The 13,358-nt window shown below is 42.2% G+C and overlaps 1 protein-coding gene and 2 long non-coding RNA genes across 10 annotated transcripts in view; 1 reads left to right on the top strand and 2 right to left on the bottom strand.

Moving 5' to 3' along the window:
* ARMC8 (armadillo repeat containing 8) overlaps positions 1-13,358 on the bottom strand; it is a 213,783-nt gene that overhangs the window by 153,741 nt on the left and 46,684 nt on the right. The window lies entirely within an intron of this gene.
* Positions 1-13,358, top strand: part of LOC116815348 (uncharacterized) — a 73,060-nt gene that overhangs the window by 16,995 nt on the left and 42,707 nt on the right. The gene's annotated exons all lie outside the window — the stretch shown is intronic.
* On the bottom strand, positions 9,784-12,275 carry LOC116815347 (uncharacterized). The gene is made up of 3 exons (XR_004371467.2): positions 11,415-12,275; positions 11,087-11,291; positions 9,784-10,676 (listed from the first exon to the last, which is right to left on the bottom strand). It is a non-coding gene; the product is annotated as an uncharacterized LOC116815347 (long non-coding RNA).

The raw sequence follows: 13,358 nt of genomic DNA, 5'->3' as shown, positions 1-13,358 counted from the left end.
TCAGGTACAACAATGGAGTAGCCAGATAGGCTGATGGCCCTTTGAAGGAAATCCACTCTCCCAACGACCATCTTAGAGACAAAACGGAGAATGCCTGACCAGTGGGGGTATATCCCCATATCACAAGCATAGATCTTTCCAGCAAGCTGGAAGACACTATAAAAGAGGGTCAGTGATATCATGACTTGGTCTCACTCCCTCATCTCAACACCTGGAAGAAACATATAGAGGACTGTGCCAGGGTCAGGCCAGACTGCTACAAGAGAGTGCAGGAAGGAAGGTATTAGCCTCAGGATAAGCAGGTCCCTTTTCCCCGGTAATTGAGCAGGCGTTACTCCAGGTTAATTAGGAACCATGGAGCCAATTAAGAACTTGCCAGAATGGGTTAAAAGTCTTCTCCTCAGCCAGTCAACGGGGGCAACAGGCATTGTGATAGTGAAGACGAGGTGTTGGACAGCTGAGTGGTGCGGAAGCTGACAAGGACCAGGGGAGAACCCCACAGGTATAGAGATTGGGCAGAAACCCTAGCCTAAACTGGAGCTAAGGACCCTTCCAAAGACCTGAAGAAAAGGACCCCGCCAGAGACCCAGGGCTCCCCCTCCCGCAGCAGGAGGGTCGGGCGGAACCCCGTCCAAGCAAAGTGGGGACAATAAGCCAAGAGGCATAGGGAAATAACCCAGGGAAGCTAGCAGCTTTCCTGGGAACTGGCAGTGTGAGGCTGTTACTTGTAGGGTCCCTGGGTTGGGGCCCAGAGCCCCCCCACACCCTCTTTTCCTCTCACTGGATGTCCACCGATGAGGCCAGAAGCCCCAGGGAAACAGTGAGGGCCTAGCAGGCCCAGAAACAGGAAGACCACTTGGGGACAGAATTTCCCCACCCACTATAAACATAAGTGGGGAGGGGGAATTCTGAGAGACGAGACGGGATCCTGACCCACCACTAGAAGGAAGCGTGGGACCCACTGAGATGAAGAAGCCCTGCTACAGGACAAAGACTTTGAAATAGGGAGGGTGGTCCCTGGCTGGAAAAGAGTCCCATCCTGTGTATTGAAGATATGTGACCTGTTTGTACCATCTATCAGGGTGAGACATTGCTTGATTCAAATCCTACTTAGTTTATAAAACTCAGATTGCCAATTTACTTTTATTTCTTAGGTAACCAACTTTGATCTCTACACTTGCTACTTATAATCACTTAAAATCTTTCTGTACTTAATAAAACTGTTTTATACTTCAACCAAAACACACTGTTTTAGGTAAAGTCTTTGGGAAATCTCAGCAGTTTACAAAGGCTAGTTTGTCTCCTTTCCACATCGGGTGTGAGGGGAGCGGGCGGACTGGGTAATGAATTTAAGACTGTTTAGGCTTCTGATCAGGGTAACACGGTATGGTTCTGGGATGCAAAGCTGGGGGGAATTGGCTGAAGCTTCTATATTGGTGGTTCATGAGTGGCTGGGAGAAGCATTCATGTAATTCAGTTGCTTGTGTCTCTGCCTGTGGATGTCTGTGTAAGTGCACTACCTGCCAGAGGTTTATAGCTTGCCAACAGCATCACAGTGTGAGAGGGAACCCAGGTTGGTGGGACAGAGGGGTCAACGGTCCCACAATCCAGGTTGCACCCCGTGAACTCCATCACACCCTTCACACCATTTTCCCCTAATTTTCATTAAAATCAATTCATTATTTAGAAGTAAAACTTAAAATTGACTGATCCCAGTTTTACCAGTGTTACTCTTTATATCTTCACACAAAAATAAACTTAATGAGATGAGCTGTCTCTAACTCTTCACAGAATGCCAATAAGGCATCAGTGTGTGCATTAGCAATCTATTGTAGCAGAGTCAAAGGCCAAATGTACCCGAGGGAAGTACACCTACAACATTTAATGCATACCCTGCCTTGGCTCATTTCTGTCAGAGTGGCTCATTATACATTTTACAAGTTTGTGGCCATTTATGCAATGTATCCTTCCGGCATAAAAAGTAGTTCCAGTTAAAAGGGTAAAAAGGGTGCACAGTAGAGAAAGGAGGAGTAAAGTTAAGAAATATATTCATCACACTGGAGGGAAAAGTGTTTATTTTCAACTCCACTTCCACACACACAAAAAAACGCACACCCACAGTTCCCAGATGTATTTAGACTCTTCTCACTGCCCCCAGAAAGCAAACTGCACTTTCAGCTGCAGACTATTTGGAATCTTTTATACATAACACTAGATATGCAACTACTATTTCACAGTCATGCTGGGCTGGAAGGGCCTTATGAGTGGGGTGCCGCAAGGATTGGTTCTGGGTCTGGTTCTCTTCAATATCTTCATCAGTGATTTAGATAATGGCATAGAGAGTACACTTATAAAGATTGCAGACAATACCAAGCTGGGAAGGATTGCAAGTGCTTTGAAGGATAGGGGATTAAAATTAAAAATGATCTGGACAAACTGGAGAAATGGTCTAAAGTAAATAGGATGAAATTCGATAAGGACAAATGCAAAGTACTCCACTTAGGAAGGAACAATCAGTTGCACACATACAAAATGGGAAATGATGGCCTAGAAATGATTACTGTGGAAAAGGATCTGGATGTCATAGGAGATCACAAGCTAAATATGAGTCAACAGTGTAACAAAAAAAAGCAAACATCGTTCTGGGATGTATTAGCCGGAGTATTGTAAGCAAGACACAAGAAGCAATTCTTCCGCTCTACTCCGCGCTGATCAGGCCTCAACTGGAGTACTGTGTCCAGTTCTGGGCATCACATTTCAGGAAAGATGTGGACAAATTGGAGAAAGTCCAGAGAAGAAGGGGGGAAATGATTAAAGGCCTAGAAAACATGACCTATGAGGGAAGATTGAAAAAATTGGGTTTGTTTAGTCTGGAGAAGACTGAGAAGGGGACATGATAACAGTTTTCAAGTACATAAAAGGTTGTTACAAGGAGGACGGAATAAAAATGTTTTTCTTAAACTCTGAGGATAGGACAAGAAGCAATGGCCTTAAATTGCAGCAAGGGAGGTTTAGGCTGGACATTAGAAAAAAACTTCTTAACTGTCAGGGTGATTAAGCACTGGAATAAATTGCCTAGGGAGGGCATAGAATCTCCATCATTGGGGATTTTTAAGAGCAGGTTGGACAAACACCTGTCAGGGATGGTCTAGATAATACTTGGTCCTGCTCTCCCTTCCAGTTCTATGATTCTATGTTGTACTTGGACTCTAAGCTCTTTGAGGCACGGACTGTTCTTTTGTTACGTACAGTGCTTAACACAATGCAGTCCTGATCCTCAACTGAGGTCTCTAGGTGTTGCCTTAATAGAAATAAATAGTCCAAATGTAGTATTATAGGATAGCTGCCAATTTAGTTTTTAGACCAGAAATTAAGTTTAAAAGTAGCTAAACAGGCCATAAACAGCTGATGAAAGAGTGGACAGTAAACAACTGACACTTAACTCCTTCAGCTCCTCTATTCTCCCCATAATTACTCTTAACTCCTCCCCCCATCATCACACAAAGACTGCTTATTAATTTTGCCTCCTATTAATATTTCAGCCCATGTATGTAACATAAGGCCAGGGACTGGGTGTTTATTTCAATGATCATGCCACAGCTGTGCACAGCTAAGATATCGTCAACAGGCAGAACTAGCCAATCAGAACATGACTTTGGACAAAGCTCAACAAAACTTGTGTAGGCTGCAGTTTATACAAAGGTAGCTTAGAGCTCCCAAAGAGGCAGCCATCTCAGTGCCAGTCTGCTCCTCTACATAAATTAGATCAGCCTGGGAGGTGCTCTAGTTCACCAGCCATTCTGTAAGTTTATGTCTACACTTGGAGCTGGGGGTGTGATTCCCAGCTCATGCAGACATTCCCATGCTTGCTTTCAAGTTAGTGCGCTAAAAGTGGTAGTATACTCGGTAGCATAGACAGTGGCAAGCAGTGGCACTGGCTAGCCATCCCAAACACATGCCCACAGGTACATATTCGAGGTAGCCAGCCCATGATACCACAGCTGCACTATTATTTTTAGCCCACTAGCTCAATGAGCACTAGTGCAAATATTGCTATTTAAATTGGGAATCACACCCCTGGCTCCAAGTGTAGACATACCTTAAGATTAACAAGTTATTCTAATTCCTGTTTCTATTCCGGTAGCCCCATGTTCAATTCATGCCTTTTTTCTTTTACAAAGACTATATTAGTACTTCATTTCCATAGCATCACAGTCAATAGAAGAAAAAAGGGGGGAAATTCTGATTCCCTAATTACACAGAGGATGGCACATTCTCTTAGAATTTAAACTGTATTGGTGAGCTACAAAAATAAAATACACTAAACTTTTACTAGACTTTTCTGTTTGGTATCTGCTTTTTTACATCATTCAAAATTTAAAATTTTAATGGGCTTACTTTATAAACTTCCATTTATGGCTACAGAAAAGAATAGAAAAAGGCAAATAAACTCTTAAAATCTATAGAAAAAGGCAAATAAACAAATAAAATCTTAAAAATCAAAACCACCCTAACCATTCACCACTTCTCCTGGGTTTTCCCCATACGAGATAAAACATAATAAATCATGACGACACTTTAGCTTCCAGGAATTTGAGCTTAGATATTAAAACACCGACAACATATCTTGAACCCTTAAGACTGCATAAATCTTCAATACAAGATAGAAAATAAACAATTTTAGCATTCCCTATATACAACTGGCCCACCTCAGCTTTCAACAAAGGATTTCCCCCATGCATTATGAGATCCAATTGAAACACTCCTCTGAAATACTAACACTCACACCCAAATCTCTGAAAAACCCTGCAAGCCACTTTGTGCCAGTCCAGTCTTCCAGCCTGAGTTATAGCAGCCATTAGGCTGCTCTAATTTGCATTGGTTGCCCACAGCAGCCTGAGATAACCATTACAAGGTAGTTCTAGCCATTTTCTTTTATTTGGCCACACCACTGCACCAAGCAAGGATCCCCTAATTTATTTTCATTTACATAATAACTAAAAAGATACCTACCCAGGGTTCTAGACACTCTAACACAGTGTTTCTCAAATGCTGTCACCAGGGGCTTTTCTTGGGGCCACATCCTCCTGGGTTGTGACTGAGGAGGGGAGGGGAGCAGTGATCGCCTCCCCAGGGCCACCAGCAGGGGTTGGGCCCTGACCCCCTCCAGATACACACACACTGGTGAATTCCCCACTTTCCGTGGGTGGCTGGTGGGGCCGGCCGTGGGTCTTTGGGCTCTGGGCCCAGGCTCTCCATTCACGCCATAGTCCCTGGGCCCTGCAGCCTCCCTGTCCATCTCCCCGTCCAGGGTTTAATTTGTCCCAGGGCTTTCCAAAGCTGAGTAAGTCTTCTGAAAAGTGATATTAACAAACATACAAATATCACAGCAGCAGACTTACTAGCTAGCAAATTAAAATAAATATATATATATATATCAAAAAAGCAAAAGAAACAACAACAGAAACAGAAAAACAAGCAAAGCACCTTGTTTGTGTTTCTCTTCTATTTAGGTCCAGTAAAGAATACAGACACCGTACATTATTTTTATTACTGAGTCTGAAAAAACCCTACATAAAAAATTTCAATGATTTGGACATGTATATGTGCATATTTATTTGTTTCTCCTAAAGTTAATTAAGTATTTTAGGAAAAGTTTGTGGCTGAACACTGAGGCCACCAAAAAATTTGTTGTAAGAACCCCCGTACTAACACACCATTAATTACACAATTACATCTCAGCAGCATCAAATAATCAGTTCAGCCAGCCACCTACAGTAACTCCTTCCCAGGCCATATTCAGAGCCTTTACCCAAAACCCTTTCAAACAGATGTCTTTTGCAGCATGCCAGGTCACCAAATTCAGGCCATTTTGAACAAGAAGGCAAGCAAATTCCAGGATCTCAGAGCCCTCACAGAGAGCAGCCTGCCAGCTGCTCCTTCTCTTTTATGACAAGGGAGATTCAGCTCGAGTGCCTCTGCTGACCACAGCCATGACAGCTTGGCACAGGGTGAGAGGTGATCCCAGGCCAGTTAGAACTTTACAGCTCTTAGCGAATATTTTAAACTCTACTCAGAGACCAACTGGCAGCCAGTGTCAAACCCAGATTGCTGGGGTCATGCGTTCCCTATGAGATGCCCCATTCAGTAAGTTAGCCACCTCTATCTGCTCCAGCTTTAGTCCCTGAATGGTTTTAAAGAATAGCTCCATGTGCAGTACATTGCAACAGTCTAATCTTGAGGTGACAAAGATATGGATAACAGAGGCAATGCCCACATGCAAAAGGAAAGGTCGCTGCCTCCTCTCCTGATGCAGCTGGTACGAAGCTGACTAGGCTTTTGCTGTAACATGATGGTCAGACAGTAGCAGGGGGTCTAGAATCACCCCTAAATTCCAAACTCTAGTGACTAATGGCAGATGCACTACCTCAGTCAAAGGGACTGATATTACTGCTACCATCTCCCACAGCTATTTCACCCATCCACCTCTCCCCTCTCGTTTGAGTTGAGCCTCTGCCAGTTCACACACATGCATGCCCTAATCTCAGCTAGACACTGGCTGAGGAGCTGAACTGTATCAGCCAAGTTGGGTATAATCACCATGTTGAAAATACCACACTTCATGGCTCTTTACTAGTCCTCCCAACAACCCCATATACACGTTGAACAAAAAAGTGACCAAATGGCACCCTGCAGCACCCCACACTTCAGATATTCAGGAAGAGGTGCAATCAGACAACTATCCAGAGAGATCTCTTCTAAACAGGCTGTTATTGTTCCCCTGCTTAGTCAATTTTACATCTGCCTATTTCTTATTGATTTTCAGTTTAACTCAATTTTCTAGATATCTATTAATTCAAATCTTTTTATTTTTAATTCCCTGCCTGTTTATGGAACAATACACTTAAATATTGACTATTATATTGTATTGTGACTTCAATGGGACTATGCATGTGTTTAAAGTACAGTGCACATCTGCAGGAGCAGGGTCCTAGACTGCCTATAAACTGAAACATTTTAAAAAATTGATACCCACCCACCAGCCCATGAGCATAGCCCAATTCCTTGAGAGTTTAGGCTTTTCTTGCAGTCTGAATAGAGGGAACTCTTAAAACACCATACCATACAAAAATAAGGCACATACCTCCTCTATCTAATAAGCCTACAAGGCCTGACAGCTATTCAATTAGTTTATTTAAAGTTTGGTCCAAGTAGTTATCTTTATTGGTTAATTATTTAATACTCTGCTGTAAAGTGGGGACAGGTAAAATCTCTGCAGATTCCACCACATGCTCCTCAAGCTGCTCCAAATTCCTTGTTTGAGACACTGAGATGTTCTGAATTTAGAAGGAACACATATGCATATATGTTGTCGTCTCACGCAGTTCACTCAGTGGCACTAAGATTAAAACTACATTCTAAGCTCAAGACATTTTTATACTTAATTATCTAGTGATGTTGAGTGCCGTGTTCTATAGCAAATTTCCCTACACTTCATATACATTTCTCCAAGTCACCTACTGTATCTTTTGAAACATAAATGTCTCACTAATCAGAAATGCCATGCAGCATTTTTATTTCTCAGAAGAAGTTGGAGGAGAGGGGAATCTCAATGCCAAATACAAACAGCAATATTATTCTACTGAATTCCCTGATCAGTGAGTCTAGTTTTATCTATTTCTCCCTTTCAGTAGTAAAATCTCTACTCCTGTGGGAATTCTGCACTACTGTGCACGTGCATAATTAATAAGCCATGCATATTTTTAATTTTTTGCGCAAAAAAGCTTCTGCTGAAACATGCTGCAGTTCTGCCTTTTCCCCACCAGAGGGCGCTGTGGTAGAAGAACAGCAGCCACCCCCAGCAGAAAATAACTTCTGCAGTTCCATCTTTTACTCACCAGAGGGCGCTGTGTCAATAGAACAAAGCAGCAGCTCCCACCCAGCGAGGGAAAAGAAAGATCCTGCTTTCTTTGCAGTGCCTGTCAGGCCAGGTCAGGAGAGAGAGGTGATGGGGAGACAGCTAGCAAGAGGTGCTGGGGAGTCAAATGGGCTGGGGCTGAATGGGAGTGAAGGGGCAGGGCCACGGGGGGCGGGGGGGAGGAAGGAGGTGCAGAGCTACATAGGGACAGAGAATGGCTAAGTGGGGGCACAGACACATGGGGAAAGGGGGAGGAGATACAGGGACACAGGGGGGCTGAGTGGGAGCACAGAGACACAGGGGGAGGAGGTACAGGGACAGTTAGGGACAGGGAGTGGCTGGGTGGGGGACTGAGACACATGCGGATGGGGAGCAGGTACAGAGCCACATAGGGACAGGGGAAGTGGATGTCTGAGTGGAGGTGGAGGGACATGTGGACAGGTGGGTGCAAGGACACATGGGGACAGTGGAAGATGTGTCTTCCACTCTTCCAGTGGACAGATGGAAGATACTCTCCGCTATATCATACAATAATTTGCCTAGTGTTCTGAAAGGTTTAAACTGCAGTTCCACTCAGAAAAGTAACTTAAAGAGTTAATGTGAGGTTCCACATTTCTCAACAATTTCCATTCCAAGTTTGCTCAGCTTACACATAAGAGATTCCCCCTATCCCTCTCGAACAGCCAGCACAGCAAATTCAACCTGGCATCTGAAAGAGGAGTTGGATTCTCTCTCTCTCTCTCATGTATCATCAATAATAAATATTTCAGTGACTAGATTATGCCCTCATTTACACTGGTACAACCCCATCAGGCTTCAGTTGTAATGCAGAAGTCCAGGGTGAGTTTGCTGTTCAGGTAAGATTTAGAGTTCCAGAGATGGTAGAGAATAAATGAAAAAAATAATGAACATGGTATCCTATAATATCATTTTTAAATAATCATTTTTCAGAGAAAAACAATTTAGTACCCTCAAGTCGAGAAGGATCAGACAATATGAATATTAATATTCAAAGGATAGGCCTTGTATGCAGGAGACCTACTGCTGATGGGCCACAGATAGATAAGAGCATTAAGACTGTCAGACCAATGAAGAGAATGAAATTGTCAAACTCTCCCTCAGTTTCTCCATAAGACTAGCAGAATTTGTTTTTGTGGAGACCAACAGTACAAATCTTGGGCCAGCAAAGTGAACTGTGATGGGTCAAGAGGCAAAAACATGGGACTGTCAAAGAACATTACAGCAAAGGTGAACATGTTTTGGGGGCATAGGTTTATAGAAATGAATGAAGCCAATAAAGAGATCCAATTCAAACAACGTGAAACTCTACTCTCCTTGGAAGCTGATTATAGGTATTGGAGTTTACCTGTTACAACACTGCTTGAAAAGGTTACATTCAGTAAAAGCATCTGATTCATTCACTTATGTATCTATGTATTTCTTTAACTTTAGAGGGATTTCAAGAATACAATCTTATCTGTGCCAAGGTCTGACTGCCATCACAAGAGTTCACGCACAATACTTGACCCAAGTAGCACTATGATCACTAGAACTGTGGGTAGTAGCAAAAGGATGGCAAGCTTTTCCATATCTCCTCTAACAAATTATCAGGTGCTGAGCACTTCCTCCCACTGAACAGCTTCAGAATCTCATGCTTTTGAGATCATATAGCACCTCTCCTCCTCTCGCCTATTCCAAGAACTTCCACCTTTCCTTAAGAACCAACAGGATACTAAACAGACATTCCACCATCTCACAGAAAAATAGTCACTTGAGGTGGAATTATCAAAGAGTTAAAACTCAAGTTTATCTCAAACCTGTCTTTGCAAAGACCATTTTAAAGATTATAAGATCTTAATGATCCATTAAAGTAACACAATCAACAAAAAACTTTATTCAATTAGAAAGGAAAGCAATTACCATGCGCTGCAGTGGTTGGGGGGGGGTGAGGTTTTTTTGTTTGTTTTTTGGGGTATTTTTTAAGATTTGATGGAGTGCTGAAAATGTTCCACCCTCACTGATTTTAACTGTGATTAAAAATACTAGTCATTGTTTAAGGCTGAAAATAGTTTTCCTTCTGCTCCACTTCAACTCACAAAGTTCTCGAATAGTAGAGATTTTCCATTGACCAACTGTACACTGGCTTTTCTTGGCTATTTGCAGTAGGCTTCAGCAGTGCTGTTTCTGAAGATCTTGTGTGTTTTTTTGTGACTTCCAAAAGAATAACATTCAGCTCTACACTAGTGAACTCCAGCTCATCATCAAAAACTGGGGATGAGAATACACGTAGGGCAGAAAAGTTTCAGCAGCCACAGATGAAGAATGCTATGCACAGGCACTAATAGAGCAGACATCTAGGAGAAACCACTGAAGACACTGATGTTCTTATTCACTCAATCTTCAGTCCACGATATCCCTGGTAAGTCCATCACTGCAAGATAAGGCAGGCAGGAAGCCCAACAGCAAATTCTTGCAACGTAATCGCCCCTGGCTACCATTCCTGAGCCCATGCCTACACTTTGGACTCAATTGTTTCAACTTCCTACTTAGTTTCTTGAGCTCTTTCCCCAAATGGGCATGTAGAATCTGATTTTCTCAGGTTTATCTCTGCACCTCCTTGGTCAGTATACTGATGAGCACCTCATCCTCATATGGCAGTGATGGTGTCCAGGAAATCAAACACATCTACACAGAACGGTAGTTTAAGCTTGTCCAGGTTGAGGATGGCGTTCTTGATATATTCCAGGAACTTCCATGCCTGAAAAACAGGTGAATAAGGACAATTATTGATACACAGTAGTTTCTAGACAGCTGACAGAGATTCAGAAAGGAGAATTTCATAATATGCTACAGAATGAGCACACAAAAATATAAGACAACACAATTGCTGCACAAGGTATGGGTTAGTTGATGGACAGGGAAACTCAGCAAGGAAGACAAATAGCTCACATTTTCCTTCTCTTTTACAACTTGTGAGGAGGGTTCCGGGCCCTGACTAAACCCACCCAACAAGCACAGACTTGTATTAGGCAGTTTTAATCTGTATACAACAGAAACTGCAACAATGTTCTGGTCTCAAAATAGATCAACATCAAGGAATTATCTAAAGCAACGAGACTACATGAAATATACATTGTGACTGAACTAAGGCCAATATCCAGGTCTTACCCTCAGACTTCCAATCCCTGTGTTCATGATACATTTTCTCCTCTTCCAGCACTCCAAGATTTCCTGGACTGGGTTTCCAACAATGGCCCTGATTTTGTTCTATTCTCTCAGCTATATTTTCATTTTACTTTGCTTTCTTTTGACTTTTTTTGTCCCATCTCAAAGTCATCACAACATCTCCAATGCTCTTGAAAGAAGAGGAAATCTAGGAAGAAAAATGGTGAAACTTAGTTGTTAATAAATGGTGGAACATTTGTAGCATTCCATCATGCCCCAGAAGCAAGCATGTGGAACACAACACAGAGAATAGTGGTTCAAATTACAGTACCTCCTATCTTGAGAACTTTTACTTCAAATCACTGCCTGTCATCTCTTGGACATTTGTGGTGAAGTACTACTTTGGCACCTTCCTCAATATCACCCTTCCGATGTCGTTTCCATAAATTCCATGATTACGCTGTCTTCACTAAGGAACTGAAGAGCCTTCATGTCTCATTGGATAATCTGTGACTGCTCCATCTTGACATGCTGCAATTAGTTCACGATGGAATGCCAGCCGGTACTGCCCAAGAAACTGACTTTGTCCCCACTTATGAGTCAAGCAGCCTTTTAACACTGTTGGAACAATTGGGAGTAGCAAGGCTTGACCATTAATTGGTGGCTCTTGGCTTACAAGCTGCTTAAAAGATTACTTAAAAAGAGCTGTATACCAAATTTCATAAAAAGATCAGGAATTTTATCAGCTGTAACTTGGTCAAGATTAGTTGAAAGTTTAGCACTATTCTCTAGGAGATGCTACACAGAGGAACACTTGCTGGGATGGGCATCCAAATTTCTTGTTCCAGTCCTTTGAGATATTTGTCATTGGACCTTTGTGCAATGGATAAGAGGAGATCTCCAAGGAAATGCATATGGTGAATACAGAGAAATGGTACTATAAAAAGGAAGTTTGGGTCTAGTTTTGTTCTTTTTCTTTATCTTGAAGTGATATTCAAAAAGAGAAGTGATTTTGAAGAAGATTGTGAGCTTCACCTAAGATCAATGAATACACAGAGAAAGTTTGAGGTGGGCATAACCCCCAGAAACGTTAACTGAATTGATCAAAAGAACAGCTGGTGCTACAGAAAGACACAGTGATGTCGAATGTAATAACATAAAGCACAAGTACTGAAATTAAATGTATGAAAAAGTATGAAGTACAATATAATAATGTAAAAACTATAACAATGAATATTCTTTTAACACATTGCCCTTTGCTTCAGGAGGTCCTAAGTACTAACAGTTGCGACAAACAAAGCCCTAGAATGGCTTGAAAGCAACATGAAGTTCAATGACATGATCTTCACAGATGAGACAACAGTCAAAATCACTACCATCATCTGATTTAACACATCCTCTTCACTCCTCAGACATCAGCATGTGAAGCCACTGCCATGTTTAGAGAGCCACATCTGGATGCAATTTTAAGAATGGGAAAGGCCCAGCAGTTATTTTTGAAAGTATTATATGAGCTTCCTGATGCCCTATAAACCCTATTAAGAGTTGGAACCTGTGCATTTAACTCATCCTTTACTATATTTAGGTATCACTAACCAGTACTACTTTTTAAAACAGGAAAATAAGGAATGCAGGGTGCCATAAAACTTTCAGCAGTCAGATTTTTCCAAGGTGAGGAAAAATATTCTCTCTCAATGGTAAAAGGTCATGGAGCAATATTTTGGCATAAGGAGTTATACAAACAAATCCAATTACATGTTTTACAGGGTATTTGCAGACAATTACCAAAAAGCATAACGTAGTCAAAGAATTCACTGAATCACAGGGAATTAATTGAGTGGCACCAACTGAATCTTTGGCCTGGTCTACACTAAGCGTTTAAACCGATTTTAGCAGCATTAAACCGATTTAACGCTGTACCCGTCCACACAACGAGGCCCTTTATATCGATATAAAGGGCGTTTTAAATTGGTTTCTGTACTCCTCCCCAACAAGAGGAGTAACGCTAAAAATTGGTATTACCATATCGGATTAAGGTTACTGTGGCCGCAAATCGACGGTATTGGCCTCCGGGCAGTATCCCACAGTGCACCACTGTGACCACTCTGGACACAATCTGAACTCGGATGCACTGGCCAGGTATACAGGAAAAGCCCCGCGAACTTCTGAATTTCATTTCCTGTTTGGCCAGCGTGGAGCTCTGATCAGCATAGCTGACCACGCAGAGCTCATCAGCACAGGTAACAATGCAGTCTCCTGAGACTCAAAAAAGAGC

Source organism: Chelonoidis abingdonii, chromosome 8 (assembly GCF_003597395.2).
Source record: "Chelonoidis abingdonii isolate Lonesome George chromosome 8, CheloAbing_2.0, whole genome shotgun sequence".
Taxonomy (NCBI): domain Eukaryota; kingdom Metazoa; phylum Chordata; order Testudines; family Testudinidae; genus Chelonoidis; species Chelonoidis abingdonii.
Note: the sequence above shows the minus strand (reverse complement) of the source record. Positions and strands in the feature narration are given on the sequence as shown.